The sequence below is a fragment of the Boleophthalmus pectinirostris genome, unplaced genomic scaffold (assembly GCF_026225935.1).
Source record: "Boleophthalmus pectinirostris isolate CB_2022bp ecotype Guang Dong unplaced genomic scaffold, ASM2622593v1 HiC_scaffold_19, whole genome shotgun sequence".
Taxonomy (NCBI): Eukaryota; Metazoa; Chordata; class Actinopteri; order Gobiiformes; family Gobiidae; genus Boleophthalmus; species Boleophthalmus pectinirostris.
In genome coordinates this window covers 1,702,197-1,712,850 of record NW_026571140.1, presented here as the reverse complement: position 1 = coordinate 1,712,850, position 10,654 = coordinate 1,702,197, and the positions used below count along the sequence as shown (strand labels likewise).

The window sequence follows — 10,654 nt, the reverse complement described above, 5'->3', positions numbered from 1 at the left end:
AAAAAAAAAAAAAAGTATAAAAAAAAATATTTAGATCTTCATGTTAGCTTTAACATTTTTTTATTAGTTTGTTTTGTTTTGAAGTCTCCCTTCCCTTTGCTCTTTCTGCTAAGTCACTCCCCTTCAGAGCGCCACCACAGAACAATAGACGTACAGCCCAGTTATAAGACATTACATCAAGTTGTAGTGTATGTTTTTTGTCATACTTTGCATTGTAATGAAAAATAACCATGTGGGTGACATAGACACTGTGGGATGAATCTTGTACAAAAGGTGTGAGCTTGACTTTGCTGTCGAGATTTGCTCTCATGATAAAGCTAACAACAGTTAGCATGCTACTGCACACTTCCAGATTCTCTGACAATAAAATGTATTATACAATATATCTGTACTGGGTAAAGACAATTTTTTCTCAAATACATGGAGGAAAAATTTGGTAGCCCATAGGACCTTTAAGGCAAGGCATTTTTATTTATACCGACCCTGTGGTCTCACTGTCCACACACCACTGCCCGGGTGTTGTTCTAATGCTAGTCAAACATTATTTTGAATGGTCAAACTCAATAGGCAGTGCAGAGGCGGCTTGAGTAAATATTGGCCCAGCACACAGAGGAGCAGCAGTTGCTATGTGCGTTTGTGTGTGCTAAGTGTCAGCCTGTGTACACACCGCAGCAGCAGACAGGTGCCCGGGACAAAGAGCAGCACTAAAACAAACCAGCACAGCTCTGTTTGAACAAGGAGGAAGCCCCTGTCAGCCATTTCATTATAAATCCACTTTGAACAATCATCATTTGTAATGAAAATACTATTCACTGACCTAAAACTTTAAACTGTATGTGATAGATTAGACTTCTCATTTCCTTAAAGCTTCTGTATGATGATAAATTGATTCTTATGAGCTTTAAATCATGTAAAAATCTTGTTACCTCATCAAAAACATACCTGGAATTGTGTTTTTTTTTCATTTGCACATTTGAGTAATATTGAGAATTATTAGCCTGTCTGCGTCTCTGAAGCTCATAATGCTCTTTTCAACCTTGTGATGTCACAAAGCAGTAGTTTTCATGTTAACAGTTACATTTCACTCTTAGCTCAGTAGAGCTCGGCAATTCCAGGGCTGAACCGACCAAATTATTCTAGTGAAGGAGTATGGAGTATGGAGAGCACTTCCTGTATTACCACGAGATCACAAGGTGGAACAGAGTGTTTTCTGTTTGAGAGGAGAACATAATGCAAGGATCAAATAAAGGTATTTATACATTTTGATAACTTTTTCATTGTGATCTTATTTTTACACTTTACACAATTTAATCATTTATGGATGTTGATCTGTTGATTTAGTGTATAAACTGTAGTTTATATTTTACTAAGTGAAGGAAGAGATCCGAGGCATTCTGATATATCTTATTTCAACAGCAATGCATTTCAACTTGTGTTTTCATTGGAGCATGTAAAATTCAAAATTTCAAGTTGCAAAATAAAATAAAAAAGAATGAATATTTCCTATTTCCGACATTGCAAAATCTACAAAACTGACTCTTTTGAGTTTTAAGTCATGATAGAAAGGCTCCTCAAAAACTTTCCTGGAGTTGTGTTTTCTTTCATTCACATGTTTGAATAATCGTTTATTATTTCCAAAGTTCAAAATGCTCTGTTCCACCTTGATGTTATGAAGCAATAGCTTTCGAGTTAACAACAACACTTTACCTTTTTTTTAGTACAGAGGAAATTACCACACACATTAACACAGTAGAGGAGTTAAATAAAACCCAGAATTATTTAGAAAAATTTACTCAAAAAATTTGGTTAAAAGAACCCAGAGCGTAAAGCCCCCGCGCGTGACCTGAATGATAATTGTCACATGTACTTACATAATAGACACTAGTGTTGGTGTTATGATACAAACATGTCAAACTTGATTTAGATTCTAAGGTACAAGCTTAATACATGATAATATTTTCATACTACAATAATTATTTAAAATCACAGCATTAAACAAGAAGAAAAACTAAGGAACAGAATTTGCCCTGATGTGGCTGATTTGTATTGAAGGCTAGTGATGTTTTGTGCTTTTTGAGTGCCTCAGCTGTTTTAACTCTGTATTTGAGACTGGTCCGTACACTGAAGAGCACCAACAGGACAATCTCTGTCCTCTAAAGTTTTGCATAAAAAATGTGAGGGGGGCACACTTTTTCTTTAAAGAATGACATTTATTTTAAAGACGCATTCTCTTATATACAATATTAGTGCTTTCTCAATTGCTTTATATACATTACAAAAAACATGACCTACCCTACTTATACAAAAATGTTGCCCTTCTTTCCTTCTGGCCAGCAAATTCTTCTATGACCCTTTGATTAAAGTCCCACATTCCAGTAATCATTTTTTTCTCCATAGACAGCACGGCCAGTGTGTTGAGTCTGTCCTGACCCATACTGTCCCTCAGGAATGTTCTTTTTAAAGTGGAGAAGCACATTTCAGACTCTGCAGTGGTCGTGGGTGTGCTGATGGTCATTTTTAATTGTTTTACTGTCTCCTGAAAAACAATATCTAATTGGATGCTCTCAACAAAGACTTGTAGAAGACCTATGGCTCCCAGACATGCTCTCAGTTCCTAGTTGCTGTAGATGACACCCAGCTCAGTCTTCAACCTGTTCCCAATGAGGCCAGGGTGGGTCTTTAAGGTGATGGGCAGAGCATGCTCAGGAAATGTCCTGCTGTATTCTTCAAACTTGTCCGATTGAAGCAGAGTTGCACTGATGAGATGGTCCGTAAAGGAAAAACATACATGTATACTGTACATTATGAATACTTTCAACTGAATTATGCATTTCACATTTCAGAATTGGAAGGTAAAGTCAAAGTCAAATATGATTATTTATTTATTTATTCATTTATGTATTCATTTATTTATTATGATTTATGTAGTAATATTACTAATAATTATCAGTCATTATTTCCAGTAAACTTAATTTACAAACTAGGAGTTTGTGCCTCAGCAATATTGTGCAACATACTAAATACTAACTAATTACTAGTATTACTAATGGTTAGAAATGATAAAATATATAACATAAAACAAACTCAAGAAGTAAACCATGGTGATGTGTCATAATAACATTGTAATGTGCAGGTAGTGTGGGAATGTGGTGTTTCTCAGAACAATTGATAGTTTTTAGAATGTCATGATGTCAAACTCCCAGATGGAGCAAGAGCCAGTTTTCCCTACTGATTACATCTATAATTAAAAAATGTTGAACCTGATCATTTCTGTTAATGACCACATCTTATGACTCCTTATATAACAACACAAATCTGCATTTTAACAGTATTAATGTTAGCTGGCCCCATGTATGAAATATGATTGGCCTATAGAATGTTGTGATGTCATCTGAGACCTAGCTATAAGATGAACATATGAGTTTGTTCAAAACATTTACTCACCTCTTCAGCAATTCTGCCACGGTTGTCCAGATTAAGCATTTGATGCCTCTTCCCTCGCCGAGATCCACTGCTCTGCTCCTCAGCAGTAGAATGGTCACAGTCTCTGAGAAGGTCACATGAAGTATTGTAATTGTATTGCAAATCACTACTAACATAATAATAATAATAATAATAATAATAATAATAATAATAATAATAATAATAATAATAATAATAATAATAATAATAATAATAATATAGAAAAGGAAAATGACCTGATGTTGTGTATGTCCATTTGGAACTGCTCTATGCTCCCCCTGATGTTGAAGGAAACGATGTTCTTCTTCTGCAGCTTAGCATACAGGATGTCCACATGAGGCAGGATTTCATGAAAAAGTTAAAGAAAAAAAGAAAAGTTTGGGCTCTCTAGTAGCATTGCAAGAGCTTCTGCCTCATGTTCTGTGTTGGCATCAAAATCACCAGAGTCTCCTCTCAAAACACTGAACGAGCTCCTCTTTGTTCTCAAACTGTGAAAATTCCATCGAATGCTGCTGGAGGTGGGCAGACTATGGGCCACCACTTCATCAAGGACACAGGTGCACTTTGGAAACTTGTGGTGAGCATAGCAGTGGATGTAGTGTGCTTTGGGGTATTGCTCTTTCATTCTCTTCTGAACTCCTGAAGTAGTTTGCATCATCACACTTGCTCCCTCATAAGCCTGGCAGATGAGTTTATCCTTCTGATCTGGGACGACAGTTGACAGCTGCTCCTCCAATGCAGTGGTGATGGATTCAGTGGTGGCGAACTGCAGAGGGATGAAAGAAAAAAAGCGTTCAGGTAGAATTCAGGTAGCGTTCACGTGCTGTCCAGGTAGAGCAGCACGAGAACAAGTTGAGACTGGGTGGACATGTCTGTGGTTTCATCTGCCTGGATGGAAACAAAGTCACTGTCCTTTCTTTTAATCCATCCTTGTCACTGAAAGCATGCAATCCAGCAGTTTGTTTTGAATGCATTTTCAAGGTGCTCCTTCAAAACCTCATCAAGAGAAGAGACGTAATCGACAAGATCACGGAATACACCAGGGTTATTTGAAGAGTCAGTCTCATCGTGACCACAAAAGGCTGGTTCAAATGCCCCACAAAATTTCACACAGTCAATGATTCGTGAAAGTATATGCCGGTTTTTGGTGACCTCCTCATTATGCTTCCTTATTCCAGCTCTGTAGCCGTCGTTTAGTTGCGTGGCTATTTTACCTTGACAAAAAACACTTAGCCTAAAACAGTTTTCCAAGTGGCTACGGCAGTTCTCATGGCGTTTACATTTTTCAGTAAGATGCCTCAAGTCACTAACCCCAACAGATGTCCACTTCTTTTCGGTCAAGGTACAATTAAAAAGCAAACAAGGAAAACAGAAAAGGGCATTCTTCACATTGCATCCCTTTAGCCATCGCCGCTTCTCATAATAGCTGTGGGAAAATGCTCTGATGTAGAAGCTGCCGCGATCTCTGGTCTTCTGCTGGAGACCCAAATCTGGCTGGTCCGGTCCCAGCTTCTTCACTCTCTTCTTTTCTTCGAGCGAATGCTTTGCAAAAGGGTTCTGCTGAAGAGAAGCCACACAATTCATCCTTCAAACTGACTCCTCAGACGCACTTTGATTTGAAGTTGAAGTTGCCATGGTCGCACAGTGTTGGACTAAGAGTAAAATATCACCAACACACCATCATGACAGCGCCGACTTAACCACGGGCAGGAGATAGCTAGCAGTATCAGATTGATTGGTGTTCAGAACCAATCACTTGATTTCAGGTCTCCCCCACCTTGTACATCAGGGGTGCTCACACTTTTTCAGCACACGAGCTACTTTCAAAATGACCAAGTCATAATGATCTACCTAATACAAAGCCAAGCAAACTGCACTGAAACACTCTGTGCCCCTTTTTTGGACCCTCACCCACAGTTTGAGAACCTCTTCTTTAAGAGAACTTCCTCTGGCACTTTACACAAAACTGCACATTTACCAAACCAAACGCACATCGTGACAAACAGATGCATTTTTGCACTTTTGTTAGACAAACTTCAGCCAAATGTGGCAGTAGGTCTGTTCTGTAGATCTGATCTATGCTGTAGACCTGCTTTGTGCCAACACTGGAACACAAATTTAGACTGGTTTTTGCTTCACGTTTGGTCTTGCTCTTCTAATCAGCGTGCAGTGTGGGAGGGGCTTGTGTTCGCTGTACGCAGGAAGGAGCGAGAGCGTGAAAAGGCGAGGGGCGGCGTGCTGACGTGAGGCAGATGGACAGGTAGGATGTTTAGGAAGTTGAACCTGCCCTGTGATGCACGCTGGTACACGAGGGCACACGCTGTCGCAGACGAGCCGTGCATAGGGAGCGTGTGTGTTTGTGATGCGCCGTAGAGTCTCCGCGGGTTTCAAATGAGCGCACAGGCTGCACTGAGACGCCCCACACGCTCCTGCACCCGCTACAAGTTTATTACCAACAGCAGCGGCCACAATGAAATATGATCACACTTGCTGAGTGTCAGACCTCGAGTGAGAGACAAGACCGAGTCCAAGACGAGGCGATCTACCCACACGACCTTGACGATCGACTGGTAAATCGCAATTGATGTATTGAGCACCCTTGCTGTGTACCCTGTTTCACCCTGTGAGTGAAATGTCTTGCCTAAGAACACAATGACAGTTTTTACGACTGGCACCCCCCTGTGGCACCTGATTTTCCCAGTGGTTTCTCATCCAAGCACTAACCAGGCCTGGCCTTGATGAGCTTCTGAGATCTGACAGGAAAACAGACCTAACACTTAACACTACAAAGAGAAGAGTTCAACCAATCTTCATCTCAGACTGATTGACATCACCCAAGAACACAATGCCAAACCCCACTTTTTTATTCAGAGTCATAAAGTTAAAGGAACAGCACTTTGCTACATCAAGAGATACAGGGAAACATCAAATAAAAACTTACCTTGATAAAAGTGTTTTTAAGTGGGATGAGAAATAAAGAGGAGTGAAGGCACTGTAAAAACAGAGAAAGGAGTGATTACCATCTCTGCTGGCCAAACAAAAGCTGCCAAATATCATGTGAAAACCAGTCCACCTCCAGAACAACAAGATGTCTTGTTTTAGCCAAGCTCCCATTTGTACTTACCTGGGGGCTTGAAGATTCAAGAGTGTTGTGTGAGTAAAACAAGGGACTCTTTCTAGTGTCACTTTGTCCTAGTGTGGCTCGTGGAGACAGTAAGATGTCATACGCTGTGCAGTTTGAGATTGGCAAACACAAGCAGTGAAGACAATACATCTGGCAAAGGCTTAAGTACGGTGGCCGACGGGGGCCAAACGCACTGCAACAGCTCAATGCGTCTCATTTAGAGAAAACAATTTCAAGTACAGAAACGATGCAAATTCACAGGGTCAAACACAAGTTTAAACGAGGTACAAACAAAATACGTGGTGCAGATGAAAAAAACGCGCTGCAAGAAACAAAGACAAATGCATCATCATCAAACGATGAAAACCAAGAAAACACCTGCAAAAGAAAAACGCTGCATAAAGAGTCGCCACAACGGAAGTGCTCCAAACCTGCAGGGGGCGCTCAGTAGCAGTGTCCGCGGACCGCAAAGGCCGTGCTGAAATGAGACAGGTCGTTATTTTATTAGATGCTAACGCTAATGCTAACAACAGGCACCACGCAAATTACTACACGAATCGGTAAAAACATTACGCATGGGTACTCAAACTGTAGGAGACCAAGTTATTCTAATAATTCTCATCCAAATCTTATGGTTAAAAGCGAAAACTTATGTTAACTTTTGCATAAACAAAATGGCTTTATTTCTGGAATACATCTAAAATAGACTAAATGACCTTAAAGTTTCAAAAACTGTGATGGGACATGCATTATGAAGTATGTTTCTATTGATAAGGGATTACATTTATACCGGGCATGCATTTATGTCAGTTTATTAAAAAAGACATCTCTCCTTTGAGAAAAGATTTATTTATTATTTATTTATTATTTATTTATTTATTTATTAAACAATCATAGGAACTTCTGGAAATAGTTTGTCATAATGTGAATAGTCGAACATTAAACCCATTACGCACACACTGCATTAATAGGTTTGTACAAACAACTGTTTGTCAGTGTACTCTCAAATTGTTACCTTTTTACTGAACCAGGTGACAATTCAAAATGGACAAATTATCTGCATAACTGCAGTACAATAGTAAATTCTTTTAGTGCATGTAATCAGTTACTACCAAAAGAGACACTAAATAAACGGCACATTTCACCATGAAACAAATGTCAGTATAGACGAAAAACATCCAGAAAAACTTATGAGTAAATGATATGTTTTCAGTTTTGTCTCACACACTTGGTAATATCATATAAGGCCACATTTATCATGATACACTGCCTCAGTGATGAAGTTGTTTAGGTGCTCCTCAGCTAAGATGAAAAGGAACCACCATTTTACTGTTTTACTTGTGCAAGAAATTAGAAGTTAAACCTAAACTTTAAGGACACATCACTATTAACACACATTAGAGACAGCAGGAGGAAGGCCTGATGCAACCAGAGGCCCTACAGATCTGCTGCAGTCTGGACGACCTCCTCCTCAGTGAGTGTGGACATGGACAGTGAAGGCATGAACCAATGTACTTGGGCCACTCAGTCTGATGTATCTCTCGTCTTCTGGAGGAGGAAGAGCAGAATGGGCCTTATGTCTGATAGGTTCAAAGTCAGGTCCTGCAGAGTGAAAACCAGTAATGACACACACATTAGGAAAACTACAAAATGATTACAGGAAAATATATAAATTGAAACAGCTAAGTTAATAGAAGAATCCCACACATTTGAGAAATGCGTATTTTTACTCTTTGAATCATGATTTCGACATGAGCATGATTCATTTGCAGCCCTTATTAATACTGGAGTTTTCAATGCAACATGCACCATACCTAATCTGTGGCAGGAGTCTGGTTCAGCACCTCCAGTGCAGTGTGGACTTTACTTTGTCATCTGCATTTGACCCATTTCATGAATCATGAGTGTCTCATCAGCCAACAGTTCTGTGGCCCCAGCAGTAAGTTGTGTCCTCATACAGGAGTCTGCAGATGAGAAAAGAAAATGAATATAAAACATTTCAAATAGTTTTCTCTTTACTGTTTTCTCTGTTAGTAGTAGTTTACTACTGTACTTGCTTGGATGTATTGTGTTTAAGTAATAGTCAAAAAAAATAAAAATAAAAATCCTTACAGTCACCAATCAAGGATCCCTTCAGAATACGTCAACTACCTCTGATATTATTATTTTCAAAAAATATTTCATTAATTATTGACTGTGAAGGCCCGGACTAGACCAGGACTAGACCAGGTCTAATCTTGGACTTGAGAGAGAGAGAAACCGCAAGCCCATGGAGGTGTCCGCAAAGCACGATCAGGCGACAGCTGCTTTAGCGCCGTGGGGCGTGGAGCTCTGCGCCAGTCCTTTTGCCCGCGGTCACCCACACTCAGTCCTGATTCAGTTCTGGTTTAGTCCTTGTCTAGTCCGAGCCTTAGTCCGCGTGTGTCACGCCTTCCCAGTGGCTCTTTGGCGCTTCCCAGGGGAGGCGAGCCTCACCTATTGAAAACCGCTGCACTAAAGTCTCTCAGCCTGGTCCATCGTTCCAGGCAAAGACCCAGAAGTGGCACTTATTTGCAGGGCAACGACGCTTTCTGTCCAAATATGAAAGTTTGAGCGGACTTTTCATCGCGTTAGCTCCAAATTAGTAGCTAAACTTTTAGCTCAAAGCTCCGAGGTTCACACAGTTAACACAGTTTAAAACAAACTTATTTGACAGTTTTGTGGGTTATGACCGTAACACAGTAGATGGATATAATCAAATAAAAGCCACATTACCGTAACAATCATTAGTCCCCGCTGTAGTGTATCGTCAGTCAGCTGTTTTCTGTCTCTCAAAGGCAGATCCTTTCTCTCTGTCCAGCCGGTGTGTCTCTCCATTGAGCTGTTACACTGAGCGCCCCCTGCAGGTTTGGAGCACTTCCGTTGTGGCGACTCTTTATGCAGCGTTTTTCTTTTGCAGGTGTTTTCTTGTTTTTCATCGTTTCGCGCTTTGCATCGTTTCTCTATTTGCAGCACATTTGATGATGATGCATTTGTCTTTGTTTCTTGCAGCGCGTTTTTTTCATCTGCACCACGTATTTTGTTTGTACCTCGTTTAAACTTGTGTTTGACCCTGTGAATTTGCATCGTTTCTGTACTTGAAATTGTTTTCTCTAAATGAGACGCATTGAGCTATTGCAGTGCTTTTGGCCCCCGTCGGCCACCGTACTTAAGGGACCAAACCATTCACAAACAAACTACAAGCAAACAAAAAGAATAAAAGTGTATGGCACCATTTTGATCATTTTGACTTTTCACAACTGATCGGAGTGAGACAACTGCTGAGAGAAATGAGCAGTGACTCTTGATGTTCAGGTTCACTGCAGAGGGTCAGAGCACTTTCCACAGAGACTATGCAGAGAAGTGGAGATGTTGAATGTATGATGCTTACAGACTTGCCATTGAAACAGCTGACTAAGAGAACAACAAGGTGCATGTCCGGTCAAGGAAAACTGAGAGTTTTGGCAAGACCAAATGTACAGAAACCTCCTACTTCCATATGACTTCTTGCCTGCTGAGACTCACCTGCACAGAATCAAAAGAAAAGGAATTTCAAAAGACACGTCACCCACAGGAACAAAGCATGAGGATAAACAGCAAGACATAATAGGATTATAACTGAAGAACAGGACACCAGAGGAACAATGTGAGCTGGCAGAAGAGGTCTCTGTTGATAATGAGGAAGCAGAAATACACTCAGAAAAGAAGACGAACCATAGAGAGAACAACAAGATATGGACACTGAAAACGAAGATGAGATGATGATGACAGACAAAGTACCGGAGAAGATCATCGGTCTGCAGGCAGTGACCAAGATGACCCCGATCCATCTTCTGGACAGCAGAAAAAGTTTCCTTTAAGATTAAGAAAACCTAAGAAAAAATGTATTTATCACAGGCTGGCACAGTCCACCATGTCATATAATAAGTGTTTAAACTATTTAGTAAATATTCATGTTCATAAGGTTAAAGCTACAGTTAAAAGGGTGCATTTATACACATAGCTTTACTAGACATTTTGGTCACTGGTAGAGCCTGATATGTTATTATG

The 10,654-nt window shown here is 40.1% G+C and overlaps 1 long non-coding RNA gene across 1 annotated transcript; it reads right to left on the bottom strand.

The window, feature by feature from the left end:
* Window positions 1–7,682: 7,682 nt before the first annotated feature.
* LOC129409235 (uncharacterized) lies at window positions 7,683–9,708 on the bottom strand. Its single transcript, XR_008632310.1, has 3 exons — window positions 9,341–9,708; window positions 8,401–8,550; window positions 7,683–8,188 (listed from the first exon to the last, which is right to left on the bottom strand). It is a non-coding gene; the product is annotated as an uncharacterized LOC129409235 (long non-coding RNA).
* Between the last annotated feature and the right edge of the window lie 946 nt (window positions 9,709–10,654).